Raw genomic sequence first — 14,414 nt, 5'->3', positions numbered from 1 at the left:
TTCAATACTTCATTCTGGTTCACGCTATTATTAAGACTCCCGCGAGAGAAGGTTGAGTGAGGGAGAGCGAGAAATGTGCGCAGGCTAATTGGAATGAAATATTTAGCTGCTATATTAGCATCATCAGCGTGCTGAAGCCTCTGCAGAGAAGTAAAACCGCGTCTGCTGCTAGCACCTTACACAGACACTGACACTTCTGATTATTCAGGGAGTTGCTCGTGGTAAAAGCGGCAGAAAAACGGTGGGCGGTTGGATTAGAGGAGCAGATTACGACGCCCTTTGCAAGATTTAGCAATAGCCTGAGCGCATCATGTGCAGCGTCAATATGAACATTTATGGGTGACGGAAAGCCGGCTGCTTAGCCTTGAAAGGCAGGAAAGTGACCCGTGTCTTCACAAAACCTGCTGCATGTTTATTGTGCGTGAAGAATTAGGTTACAAGTAGCCATCAGCGGCACCCTACCACTGCACAGGGATCCTCGACAATTGCCACACAAGCGAAAGTTGCCCAACGACTCGCGACCGGGAAACATCCCCCGGCGACATTGCACTTCACGCGCCCGAGCACTGCGCAATTTCGCCATAAGCCACAGGCGTTCCCAAACTGTACGAGTGTAACCGAACGGGTTTTTAGTAAATCGTTTCGTGAACTCGGGGTCGGCTGCAGCGAAAGAAGCACGATTTGCGGGTCGGCGACCATGTCGCAGGTTTGCTTGGCACGCGGTGTCAGGTTGGCGAGTGGCGTCCTGCTGCCGAGGCGCTTCGGCGAAGGTACGAGAATTTTGGACCGGCTCCGTATTGTTTTGGGCAGCCAGTTGAGTTGCGACGCGCTCAGCTCACAAGAATGCGAGCGGCGGAGTTTGCAGCGTGCGCCGCGAACGCGCGACGGCATTCTGCTTCACGCTGGCGTGTCTTTCGCCCGACCAAAGCGAGATTTGCCCGTCGACGTCGTTGCTTTTCTGCGTCACTTAGAGCAGCAGTTTTCTTACTTGGTGACATCGCAAGCGAAGCAATAGGGGGCGTGTAAGCACTCCTGATGCATGTTGAAGCTCCGCTCCATAGGCGACGAGGCGTCACACGCTAGTGCGACGCGAAAACAAACCATGTGCAGCAGAAGCGGCTACGCCCCCTACACCAGGCTACACCACGTTGGAGCCTCGCTGCGCTGAGTCTCTCGAAGCGCTTACTGTCGGCGCTCATGCAGTACTTCGCTTCACCGCCCCTAGATAGCGGCGTCATCCCTGTCAATAGAGCATATTTTAATGGCGACGTCACAGCCAATAAATTAAAACCCCATGCAATCGATCTTTCGCGCGACAGGGATAGCGACGCGATGGAGATGGCGGTCGCGTTGGCACGTCGTCTACAAGTCGTACCCCATGCGAGCGATGACTTAGAGCGACGTATCACCGGTGTTGCCGGTATGAGGGCAGCAATATAGGCGCCGAAACTAGCGTGACGCGTGCTTTACTAGATTAAGGTAATGTGTTTTACTGTAAAAAGCAGTATAAAATATTTCTGAAGGGCTTCCAGTAGGTTCTTATCTTTGCACTATAAGAATTCAATCGTTTGCTCGTTCCGTGCCACAATCGGTAGTACTTGAGTGATGTACATCCAGTTCAGGCTTCGCGCTATTGGCTAGTCGCCTATAGCACTTCCGGGCGACAAGCGACGAATTCTTGGTTTGCAAAACCAAGCGATCGCGCGACAAAACCGAGCGATCTATTCAAGCGACGGCCCGATCCGTCACTCGAACCTGTCGCTCGTCGCTGTCGCGCACAAAATCGCGCTCATGGGGTTTAGCCTTTACAGAAAGTTGATCGTGGACCCCGGCATTAAACACTTTCGTGTGAAAATCGCCCACCAGGTGAGAATTCGAGAGGACGGCCGCAGTCTTTCCTCGAGCCGATGTACGATTGTCAGTGAAGGTGCTTCTTTTAAACCTGCTCAGCTATACAGATGTTTAAAAGTTAGCTAGAAAACAGAACCTAAACGAAAGATGGTGACGTTAACAAGAGATAGGGGTTGCTTTTGCTGCCTCAGGCGATTTACAAGGGCATGCAGAAATTAAAGGGTGCTTAAGCTCCCAGACCTCAGCGCACATGACCGAATTTAATGCCAAACCGATCCTAATAGAATGTGACACGAGACCTGTGCATACGACACCGGACTGGGCCCTGGGCACATACTCTGACATTATCCGCAATGAAAGGCTCAACACCATGGCTTAGAGCTAATAAATGTGAACATTTCACTCTTGTTTTACCTGTCGTTATTTTTCTGTTTCTTTATTAACATTAATAATTGAGGAGAAGTAGACATCAGGAAATGGAACCAGCTACACCTTGTTGCAAGAGAAAAAAGAATGTATCACACGTCAGAGAACATCACAAAGGCAAATGAAAGACATCATAGAATGGCGGAGGCAAAACAAATATAACAGTCACAAAATGTCACAACAGAGAAAAAAACATATCCTGAAACTTCGCAAACCGTACAAATACTCTGAACGCTGCATTTCACACAACAAAAAAACTGGAATATATCCCTGCTTCGAGAATGCAATTATATACAATACACAGTGCTATTCTCACTTGTCCAACACGTTGCACTCGCTTCCTAACTCAGTATTGATCAACAGCATGATTAACGTCTAAAAGAACGCTTTCAGAGCAACAGTTCACGTTTTCGAAGAGCAGCTTATGGCCACACGCCCAACAAATCCTCTGTGTTTATTGGACTCAGATCAAGCATCATTAATTTCAACAGTTGGTTGCTTTGTTCGTACCGTACAAGATATTCTACAAGAAAGTATTTTGGTTGTCGTCACCTGCGTTGCCACATTTGTTGTGAGGGTTTTCCGCACGGTCAAAGCGATGTAGAAACTGCTTTCCATAGGCGGTATTAAAGTCACGAAAGGCGAATGAGAGTTTGCTGAGCTTTAGTGACGTATGGAATTCCATAAGCGGATTGATATGGCAATGAAGCTAAGTTCCAGAACTTCCGTAGAACCTTGTTCTTCTACTTTCTTGTTTTGTTTTATTTTTGCGCATCGTCTTTACTGCAGCAAGGGATTCGAGCCTGCGACCATGAATTCAGTGCACTAATGCCCCGCAGACTGACCCCATCAACAGCGAATCAGTTTCGAAAAACTGCGAAAAAATAATTGGCTACTTATGCCGACCAATTATTCGTACTTGATCGCTCTCTTGTTCGCCCTTGCCTGGCTTTATCTTTATCTCCCTGCGCATACGTTTGCCAAGTGGCAGCAAGTTGCCTATTTGTCGTAGTCGTATGTGTTTTCGATTGGCAACGAGGACACTGGATCGTGTCATGTACTCTATCAGAAATCGTCTACTATTCCAACACCACGGGTGCTACACGGCCAAACAATATTTATTTGCTACGCTTTCGGAGTTTTCGAAGCGATAGATTGCTTCCTATATTCCTTGCCGACTTTCTTCCCTTATCCCCCAAAAAATATATATAAGATATCCACTCTGCTCTAGTATAGCACGCCAGTCGCGTGAAATAACGTGCCTCGGGGCTTTAAACACCACGCCAGCCTCTCCGGCAAATTCAGTGGATGTCTCAAGATCAAGAAAAATGGAGCAAACTTATTAAACGATTGTCGCCTTTCGTAGCTTTCTATTTTATACGTTTTATTAGGCGATGCGCTGCGCTGCCATGGTGAATAATGGTATTAGCCAAGGTAAGCACCAGCACTGTATTCAGAACAACAGGGATGAAGATTAATGGATGAAATCCGGATCGTGACCGACTTTTTTCCTCCGCTTTCGCGCAGGCAGCAAAATAAAAGATGCGCGCAAGCATCGCACACGCCGTCGTTTGCTCTGCTGACTCAATTTGAATTTCGGCTTCCGAAACCTGGCTTTTTTTTTTTTTATCGCGCTGACTTTAAGCGGAACGTGAACCGCGGCGGAGGGAAATCGCCGCGCGGTCGCTTGACGCCAGGTACGTCAATTATAGACAAAGCAACGCAGATGAGGCAAGCCGTGGCTCGTATAAAATATGAAGTAGCTGGAACACGTTGACAAGTTTCCGCGCGAGTTTGAACTTTCAAAATTTCATGCGCGAGAACAGTTTTTGCACGCTTCGCAGTTTTCTCGCCCGCCTTCCGCGTCTTTCTCTACCAGTTTGGCTCATAAACCATTCATAGTGGAAATCAGGCTAAGTACTCTAGGGCGTGTGCTAACGTAGACGCCACCGCTGTAGTTGTGGTGGTAGGGATTCTTTTATACGGTACGGGTTACCGAACCATGGGTGCGTATACGCGCTATGATGTATGTAGGCACCAAAGGTAAAAGCTGGGATTTCGTCACTTACGTAATCGCTGTGCTTTCAGGGCAATAAATTTTGTTGACATCGAGGTTCCTGGACGCTGAGTTTAATATGAGCAGTGGTGAGCAGAATATTTCAGGTGAAAAGAAAGTAAAAAAAAATGGCAAGTTCAAAGGCCCACAGAAGAACAAATGGCATGCGTGATACAAGCCTAGAAAAGAAAGTTCTATAGATATACCAATTAAAATTAATTATATTTACATTATATATGAATTCCCTGCTTATGTGACTATAGTTACAAAATATATGGCTGTTTTTATTATGCCATGAAAGGTACAAGAGCAGGAATTTATTCATCTAGCAGCTTACACTCTATAGAGCGGTTTCCTATTTCAAATTATAATTTATTTTCAACAACATTGTTCAGGGTCACCACGGAGAAAAGCTGTAACAGACAGCTTGAGTGTGTTTGAAAGCAGTTATAGCCCGCAAAAAAACTTCACGTCTCCTCATCGAATTCTTAAGACGGACTGGTTTGATGGACATATGGTGAAACCCTTCAACGGTATTGTGCGAGACGCTCGGGCGGAGCAATTGCCGGCCTTCATCGCCAGGCTAAACCCGCCTGTTGCTACAATCAACCACCACCACCACCATCTTAATTATAGCAACCGGCTTCTATCAGAACAATGTACATTGATGATTGTGAAGTTATAAAATAAAATGCAGCCTAAGACACGTACAACACGATTATGCAGGCACCAAAAAAAGAAAATGGTGAATAACATAAGAAACAACCATGAGTTTCATAATATTGCCTAGCAGCAGAAACAATGCTCATACTAGTACATATTGAAGCGCACCCCATATGCAAATAAACAAGTAAAATAAAAAAGGAGAGGAAAAAAGAAAAACATAACCTAATTTTTATTCAGGAAATATTCTCACACTTGGCTTACGGGAAAAGTGCTGACATCCGCATTTTCATATTGGTACTTACTTATTATGGACTTTTTGGAATAATTATTGAGTAATTTAAATGCGATAAGGCGCAAGCTTTACAAACGCGCCAGCCAGTTGTGATCGCGAACATACCAGTAGTGAATGCAGCCGACAAACATGAAGTTCTCCCGAATGAAAAACGAACCCTGTCTTGCGCCTAAAGGTTTGTGATAAGTCACTTACTGCGCAAAGCAATAATGTCTTAGGTAACCGAATTGTGACTCCCACAGCGTATAACCCTGTAGTTTAATACTCGTAGTGCACGCTTTAAATATATCTCATCGCCTGACTAAACAAGATATGGAGATAAGATTTGGCGAGGATAGGGTGGAAGAATAATTAAAATGAGGTTTTATCAATATTAGCGTAGCCATGCTTTACTGCTTAATTTGAAAGTACGTTACGTCATGCTGCGTATAGCAAACAATTTTAGTGCAGCGTGTTGGCTGTTTGCGTAGACGCATGTAAAATGGCTACGGCCACGCTTATACGCATCTCCTCGAAGTGGCTTGATTAGTACAACGTTACAACGAATGAATGACCAACAGCAAATTCTATTGCGCCATCCGATTTAAGTACTTTCGTGGCTACCGCGACGTCTTTTTCTTCTTTTATTTCTTTCTTTCTTTCCTTTTTTTAAGGCCTCGCAACGTCAGAACAGACTGCTTATCTCAATAATGACGACAAAACGCTGCAATACTTGGTCATCAAAAAAAAGATGAGACTAAGCGAAAGCTGATTTTACCATTTCTGTTTTGTGGCACCCATGAAGAGCAAGTAACGAGGCCGCATTCGGATCGAAGTGGGTGGCCTTGGTACAGCCGTGTTGTCGCGCTATTTACGCTAGTCACGAAAAGCCGCAACGCTAAATCCAGAAGTTAGCGTGTGCACCCAACCCGTAAAGGTTTTCAAAGCGTCCTCCGCGTGCGCATTTTGGACCAGCTATTTTATAGCGCACGCTACTTACTGCCTATACTAAAGCTGTCTTGGGTACCTCTGGCTATGGTGTTAGGCTGCTGAGCACGAGGTCGCGGGATCGAATCCCGGCCACGGCGGCCGCATTTCGATGGGGGCGAAATGCGAAAACACCCGTGTACTTAGATTTAGGTGCACGTTAAAGAACCCCAGGGGATCTAAATTTCCGGAGTCCTCCACTACGGCGTGCCTCATAATCAGAAAGTGGTTTTGGCACGTAAAACCCCATGATTTCTTGGGTGTACCTCTCCGCAGTGCTCAGTTGATCATGGGCAGGATAGGAAAGTTATATAGAAAATATTGATATAGAGGAAGGCAAAGGGTTTAAGATGACATACGCAAAATTTCAAGTGAGACACGGCAGTTCGCAGTGCGGCTTTCAGTGCAGCTATCACTCATCTTTCACAGTTCTTCCCTTACTTCCGTGTCAGTCAACAAGTGTCGTCGTCATGCCTCCTTCACACCGCTGACTTCGTTACTGACGTTGTATACGTGCTGTAACACCACAGTTGTCGCTGGCGCCATGCAATCGTTGTCGCCCTGCCGCGGCCGTTGTTATTCTGTCGCCGTCGCTGAACGTCGTATTAATTTGCGCAATAAATGACTTAAGGATGGCAAAGGTGTGTAAGTATGGTGGCCAACAGGAAAGGGATGACCGCATATTTCTTTAATTGTTCCTTTCATATTTCCCCTTCCCCACGTGTAGGATAGCCAACCAGGCAAGAAATCGGTTAACCTCCCTGCCTTTACTTCTTGCCACTCTCTCTCTCGTATATTTATCTTCAATTTGAGCGCCATGCGGTCCATGTGATCGATTTTGTGGTATCTATGCGTAACAATTTGGTTTAGATGCCTTGGTCACTAGAAGTAACTCTGAGAGCGCATTACAGAGGCGGTAGCTCATTTTCGGACTCCTTGGAGTTGACCCGGTCCGGTCCTTATTTCTCGTACGCGAATACGGCGAGGTGCTTAGTCGCGTTGAGCATAAATAGGTGTGCTTTGCTGAATGTCTTGCAATGTTCATGATTCGCTTTCGGCCGAGTCTCGTGTTTTGGGCAACCCCGCAGCATGTGCTATATTGTGGCCTGTCGGTGACATATTGCACATGTCCTCCAATTTTCGTCATCACCGCAGAATAGTTGCCTTGTGTGTGACGTCATGACAGTGTTTAAGGCCGATTTACAAATAGGTACATGTGTTTCAGGTTGTATAGCTGCTTTGATGTTGCTGGGAGGAACATTCCACATCAATACCCAGAAGTAATGCCGGAAGAAGTAAAGAAAGCGTTGGGAGCTATGCAAATGGGGAAGGCAGCTGGGGAGGATCAGGTAACAGCAGATTTGTTGAAGGATGGTGGGCAGATTGTTCTAGAAAAACTGACCACCCTGTATACGCAATGCCTCATGACCTCGAGCGTACGGGAATCTTGGAAGAACGCTAACATAATCCCAATCCATAAGAAAGGGGACGCCAAAGACTTGAAAAATTATAGACCGATCAGCTTACTGTCCGTTGCCTACAAAGTATTTACTAAGATAATCGCAAATAGAATCACGAACACCTTAGACTTCTGTCAACCAAAGGACCAGGCAGGATTCCGTAAACGCCACTCAACAATAGACCATATTCACACTATCAATCAGGTGATAGAGAAATGTGCAGAATATAACCAACCCTTATGTATAGCTTTCATTGATTACGAGAAAGCGTTTGATTCAGTCGAAACCTCAGGAGTCATTATGGAATCAGGGTGTAGACGAGCCGTATGTAAAAATACTGAAAGATATCTATAGCCACTCCACAGTCACCGTAGTCCTCCACAAAGAAGGCAACAAAATCCCAATGAAGAAAGGCGTCAGGCAGGCAGATACGATCTCTCCAATGCTATTCACAGCGTCTTTACAGGAGGTATTCAGAGACCTGGATTGGGAAGAATCGGGGATAAGAGTTAATGGAGAATGCCTTAGTAACTTGCGATTCGCTGAAGATATTGCCTTGCTCAGTAACTCAGGGGACCAATTGCAATGCATGCTCACTTACCTGGAGAGGCAAAGCAGAAGGGTGGGTCTAAAAATTAATCTGCAGAAAACTAAAGTAATGTTTAACAGTCTCGGTAGAGAACAGCAGTTTACGACGGGTAGCGAGGCACTGGAAGTGGTAAGGTAATACATCTACTGAGGACAGGTAGTGACCGCGGATCCGGATCATGAGACTGAAATAATCAGAAGAATAAGACTGGGCTGAGGTGCGTTTGGCAGGCATTCTCAGATCATGAACAACAGGTTGCCATTATCCCTCAAGAGAAAAGTGTACAACAGCTGTGTCTTACCAGTACTCACGTACGGGGCAGAAACCTGGAGGCTTACAAAAAGGGTTCTACTTAAATTGAGGACGATGCAACGAGCTATGGAAAGAAGAATGATGGGTGTGACGTTAAGGGATAAGAAAAGAGCAGATTGGGTGAGGGAACAAACGCGAGGTAACGACATCTTAGTTGAAATCAAGAAAAATAAATGTGCATGGGCATGACATGTAATGAGGAGGGAAGATAACCGATGGTCATTAAGGGTTACGGACTGGATTCCAAGGGAAGGGAAGCGTAGCAGGGGGCGGCAGAAAGTTAGGTGGCCGGATGAGATTAAGTTTGCAGGGATGACATGGCCACAGTTAGTACATGACCGGGGTAGTAGGAGAAGTATGGGAGAGACCTTTGCCCTGCAGTGGGCGTAACCAGGATGATGATGATGATGATGATGATGATTCCGATTCTCTTATTTCTCGCAGGACGCCTACAGTCGCCGCATCCCTCCGTGTATCCATGCAAGGTGGCCGCACCAAACTCACCTAACATGGTAAGGAGTCAGCGTTGCTATTGCGGGAGGATTGAATTATCACAGTGTCAGGATTACGTCGCACAACTTTCAGGCTTCCTTATTTGCGTTACTGGACTCGCCGGCGTTTCATTACTCATTTTTTACCGAGATTAGATGACTTCAACACTCCCTTGACCAAACATAGCGACAGCTTCGGTGATGCGTTTTCGACGACCCCTATAAGCATCTTAAGTTTCGAGGGTCTCTTTAATGCCGCTTCCCGCTCCTTCCTGCATTTCAATTATTTGTCACATCTGGTCCTGCATATGACGTAACGACAGGTGCTGTACCGTTCTTCATTGTGAAAACCATCACTGGCGGATGTATTTGAACGGCCGACCTGTGCGTGTTTATCACTTGAGATGAAGACTGGTTGCCGTTGAGTGACTGAGTATCGCGATCGCCGCAAGTGCCGCAGCGATCTGTAACAGTGCGTTTGAAACGCTCTAAGGAGAGGGATGGTGTGTGTAGAGCAAATATTTGACAAATGCGGTGATAGATGTTGCAGAGTCCCTTTAAAAACACTTTCTACCTCGCATGCATCATGTAAATACAAAAGTTGGTGTAAGCATCTCAGTTATATAGGCAGGCTCTTGTCTTGCATAGGAGGTGCAGCACCGGCTTATGAGGTGCAAGCAGAGCGGGCCTGGAACACACGGTGGGCAGCGAGCTTGTACATTGTTCCCAGCGAAGTCTCTGACGTACCTTCCACAGCCGCAGCCGATGCCATACTAAAGGGCTGTCTGTGGTAAAAGAAGGGGTGTCCAGACACCACGCCACAAGATGACTATAGGGTCCCAATCAAGATGCCTTAAAGAAAAGAATCATTACAGACTACGGCTCCGTGAGTCGACGAAAGTAAATTTGGAGGATTCCTAGCGGCACAGCAAATATAAGCCCTTCAAATCCCATTGAGGAGTTTCTACCACCAACGAAATGTCTACGCCACATGTAGGAGAAGCAAAACTCTTCCGCCTTCCAGCGCTACCTGCAATCAACATTGACTTTTACTCACGTTTGAATGCAGAAATGCCACCAACAACAAAAGATGTGCAATTCAAAGGAACCAAGGTGCTTCGGCCTCCTCTTATCCTGAGTGCAATAGAAAACGGCACTGGCCTGCGAGTGAAATCGCGTTTCCCAACTCTCCACTTACCGGCACAAAGAAAATATCCGCAAAAGGAAACATCTACGAGCTAGCTGTCGCCTTTCGCACTCGGCTCTTGCGGCCTTCTATCGTGCTCAATCTGCGCAGCCAGTGACATGATGAGCTGTACTTCTTTTCTGTGCTTGTGCGCGGACGCTGCAAAATAGAGGAAGCAAAAGAAAGATGTCCTACACAGACCAAGTAGTTTTTCTCTTAAAACGTGGCGCGCCGGATGGAACTGTGCTTCAGAGCTGTGGAAGTTCTTGTGCGCCAGCTTCGCCATCAAATTCGATCTGCTGAATGGTAGCAAAGATAATCTTCGGGAAAAGTTAACTTAAATGGTGGAAAACTTGTATACTCATGCAAATGAGTATACAAGTATACAAGTATACAAGTATACAAATTTGCCGGAGAGGACATTCAGCCTCCGTTTGACACGTCGGCGGACGGTGAGGCAACTTAAGAGAATAGAAGCGGCTAACCTATTTTCTCCCATGGAACTTAGCAGAACAGAATTGGCTAGCCAGCGCGTTCATTAAATGAAGACGCTTGAATTGAGCGGGCTTCTCTTCGCGTGAATAGCGGTTTTATCAGCGTACAGCTTGGCCCACGATTGCATTAGAAAAATTGTGCAAAATACAGTGGTCAACTAATTTCCAATTTCCACGATAAAAAAACTAAACTTCAGTCAGTGAGCTTTAATCTTCCAATATAAAATGTTCGAATTTAATGCAGTAACCTCGAAAGTTAATTACGATTTTTTTTTAATTGTCACACTAAATACTATGAATTTTATACACATTGTTTACACATTTACATATGGTGCCAATTCTGATTTCTGAATGCATAACGCTCCTTCAAAGTCTACACCAATTAATAATGTGCTAAATACATTACGAGACACTTATGTGTTTTGTGTTCTTGTGAATGTTTGCATTTCTTGTTTGGCAGGAGCCAGTCGTCTTTTACGTGCGCGGTAACGACAGCAGATTATTCAGCACTTTTTCTCTCTCTCCTTGCTTTACGACTCGTAGGATGCGCATAACCCTTGCCATACGGACAGTAAATTAGGAAGAAAGAAATTTGGGCTAGCGCACTCTTCGTACGACCGTCGTCTTCGTTCTGTGGAACCACGGAAATATCAGCGGCTGACACTCGTTCTTCTTTCGGTAGGTTTTCATTTCACGCCGACAGCCTCTCTGAAATGAAAGGTCCGGGATGACGTGCGCCGTGTTTAAGGCTCCGATGCCAAACGTCCCACTCCACTCATAGAGCCCAGTGTCGGCACTTCGCCACTGGTTGAGCGGTTAGTGCTTCCGGTACTTGCACGGGGGGAAAACGTCCGCTGAGCACTTGGGAAATCTGCAGTTAGGCGACTCGTGCACATGTTGTTGTTTGACTTGTTTCCAAAGCAACGTCGGGCGTCAGAACCAGCGTTCAGAAAGCATGTTGTGCACTCGAACATTTCGTAATAACAGCCGTCATCTAGTCGTCACAGGGGACATGTTATTAGCTGGCAGCTTTATAATATGCGAGCTTGGTGACTCAGGCAATCTTATTCTGGGAAAAATAGAAGACACAGATATGAGGTTCATGAAGAGGAAGAAGGTTGATGTCGCATTGGAGAAAGAAAGAAACCCAGAAAGAATGAAAAAGAGAAAAAGAAAAAAGAACATAGCGGGGTGTAGACATCAAATGGAACAGGTGGTGCTGCTATAGAAGCTGGTTCATCAATGAATTTTCACCAGTGACTCAAGTGTAGGCATAGTTACTATTGCTGAAAGCTGGTTGAATTGGTTACCTGAGAATATAAAACAGGTATAAGGCGCTAATGGAAACGAAACAGAAACTGTCCAACGTTCTTCCTGTGTATTTCGTGTTAGTGTTTCATTTCGCTTAGCGGTTTAACCATGTTTCATTTAGTACGCGTGGCTCTTTAGTAGTGCAACGGGAAGTCAATTGCATTGTGCTAGCGATTACCCTTGGCCACGATGCAGGCGCGTTTTAGGACTCCGCTAGTTTGGCTACAAAAGCGGAAATTGTTTAGTGCAACAAACAACATCAGTGGTAACCGCGATGCACGGGCGCGTAAGGAACGAACAACGACACCACCGTCGTACTAAGACCCTCGCACCGTGAGCAAAAGACGGTGACACCTGTATACCCAGCCTTGCACAAAGAACGCTGCACTCTTCCTCGGGCAAGAGCCGATGGCGCTTCATGTACCTTTTTTGCTGACAGTTTGCATCTCTTTTTTTCTATTATAATTTTACATGAACTTTGTTTTCTGTGGGAATTGCTCTCGCGAATTCGTTTTTTTCTTTTTTCGTTTTGAGAGGACAATTGTTTCCTATGCGAACAGAGACGGCAGAGGGAGAGGTCCATCATGCTCGCTCAAATAAAGCACGTCCTTCTCTACTTCCGCGCGCATGCCCGTACCCGGCAGGTGCCTGTGGCTGCGGGCGACTCGGAGAACGCGGTGCCGCCACAACAACCGCGCTCTCCCGTTTAGGCCCAGCCCGAGAACAACCCGCGGGGCTTCGGCGTCCCCGAACGAAAAAGCAAGGGATGAAATGCGGCTGGCGACTCATCTTCTGTCCGGGCCGGTCTTCAGCTCTGCCCGGCTCCGATAACGGCTCCGGCGCCGAGCTCTCCCGCCATTTCGGCACTACTCTAAGAAACCATTGGAAACGGAGGAGCGCGTCAGCGAACGACTGTGCGGCGCTGGTTTCGAGAGAGACGGCCGGTGCCGTTTTCTCCCTTGGCCACATCGCGCTTGAGACCACCACCAGCGGGGCTGATAGCATGCAGGGCATCTTCTCGCTGAACCTATATAGGAGGGTAAAAATAGAAAGAAGGAATGAAGGAAAGAGAGAAGGAATGGTAAATAGAAAAGGGGCTGCCGTATGGCGGAGCCTATCGGGACTGCTTTCCCCTTTCGATCCTTGCCGTCAGATCGTTCGGCTTTATGGAGCTTCGTACTGTATTTCTTTTTTTCTTTATACGCCTCGTCTGATCCTTCTTTCTGAGGCAGGTACACTGCCATCGCGAATGTATAACTTTGCTCAGCCACTCGCGCCATGAGTTGGAGAGGGGAAAAATCGTAGGATGGCGAGCTGGCCGACGGGGAAAGCCACACTTATGATGCTTCCTTGCTTCCGTGTCAGCCTGAACTGCCACACACTTTTTGCTGTTGTTAATATGGATATATTATCGGGGACGATAAATATATGAATGGCACAAGCGCAACTTATGGCCGCGATGAAACCATTTTGCACATGCTCCCTACGCCCTGCAGGTGTCAGCCGCCACAGGCAGACAGTTTCAGTGCGGCAAGCAGGAATTTTCTCTTTCTTTCTACTCCCTCTTTACCAAATAAACAACCAATTGCTACTGCTGCTTCTATTAATGTATTTGTCCTACGTATTTTCACGAATTACGACGAAATTTCAATCGTCATGCTATATGTGTGTGGTCCGTGATACGCAGGTCTGCTGTATTGCAAAGGGCTTTAGTGGTTAAATATAATTATAGAGTGTGAACAGAGTGTGAGTGTGAATATAATTACAGAGTGTGAACAAGGAACCCGTACGGGTCCCGAAACGTCTCTGTGTGTTTTTTCACCTTGACTTGGTCAGTGGCCGTAATTTCTTCATCATCATGTTACCTGACCAGACGAACTTTCGTCGAACTCTTGACTATAATTATAGAGCTTATATATATCTGAAAAGAAGGAAAGTTTGAAAATTCTATAGGTAACGCGACGTAGCCACACCAGCTCGTCTGATGTTTTACCACGTGTCATACTCTAGAGAAAACATCGTTCCATAATTATGAAAGTAAACAGGCCTGCTGCACAGCCAGAGTTGTTGTCCCCACAAGCCAGTAAACTTGGCTAAGCGCAGGAGAGTGTTCCGTGCTGAATCTGCGCAGCCTGAACATGCCGAATATGTTATGCCCCCTCTTGTTCCGTAGAATGCGTCCGCGGGCTTGCCGGAACGATTTCCCACAAATGTTGAGACATATTTAATTACAAATTCACAAGAAAGTTGGTCCTACATAGTAGATGACCCACAACTTCACGCCATTTGAAGGGAGAAAACATGGTGTAGTCAT

General features: G+C 46.2%; 1 protein-coding gene across 8 annotated transcripts in view; it reads left to right on the top strand.

Moving 5' to 3' along the window:
• The window catches only part of Oamb (Octopamine receptor in mushroom bodies), a 785,439-nt gene that overhangs the window by 559,610 nt on the left and 211,415 nt on the right, over positions 1 to 14,414 (top strand). For all 8 annotated transcript variants that reach the window (XM_065426755.1, XM_065426749.1, XM_065426751.1 and 5 more), the window contains one exon: positions 9,063 to 9,130. The gene's annotated coding sequence lies outside the window, so the exon portion shown is untranslated. The remainder of the gene's footprint in view (positions 1 to 9,062; positions 9,131 to 14,414) is intronic.

This window comes from Dermacentor albipictus, chromosome 1 (genome assembly GCF_038994185.2).
Source record: "Dermacentor albipictus isolate Rhodes 1998 colony chromosome 1, USDA_Dalb.pri_finalv2, whole genome shotgun sequence".
Lineage (NCBI taxonomy): Eukaryota > Metazoa > Arthropoda > Arachnida > Ixodida > Ixodidae > Dermacentor > Dermacentor albipictus.
Note: the sequence above shows the minus strand (reverse complement) of the source record. Positions and strands in the feature narration are given on the sequence as shown.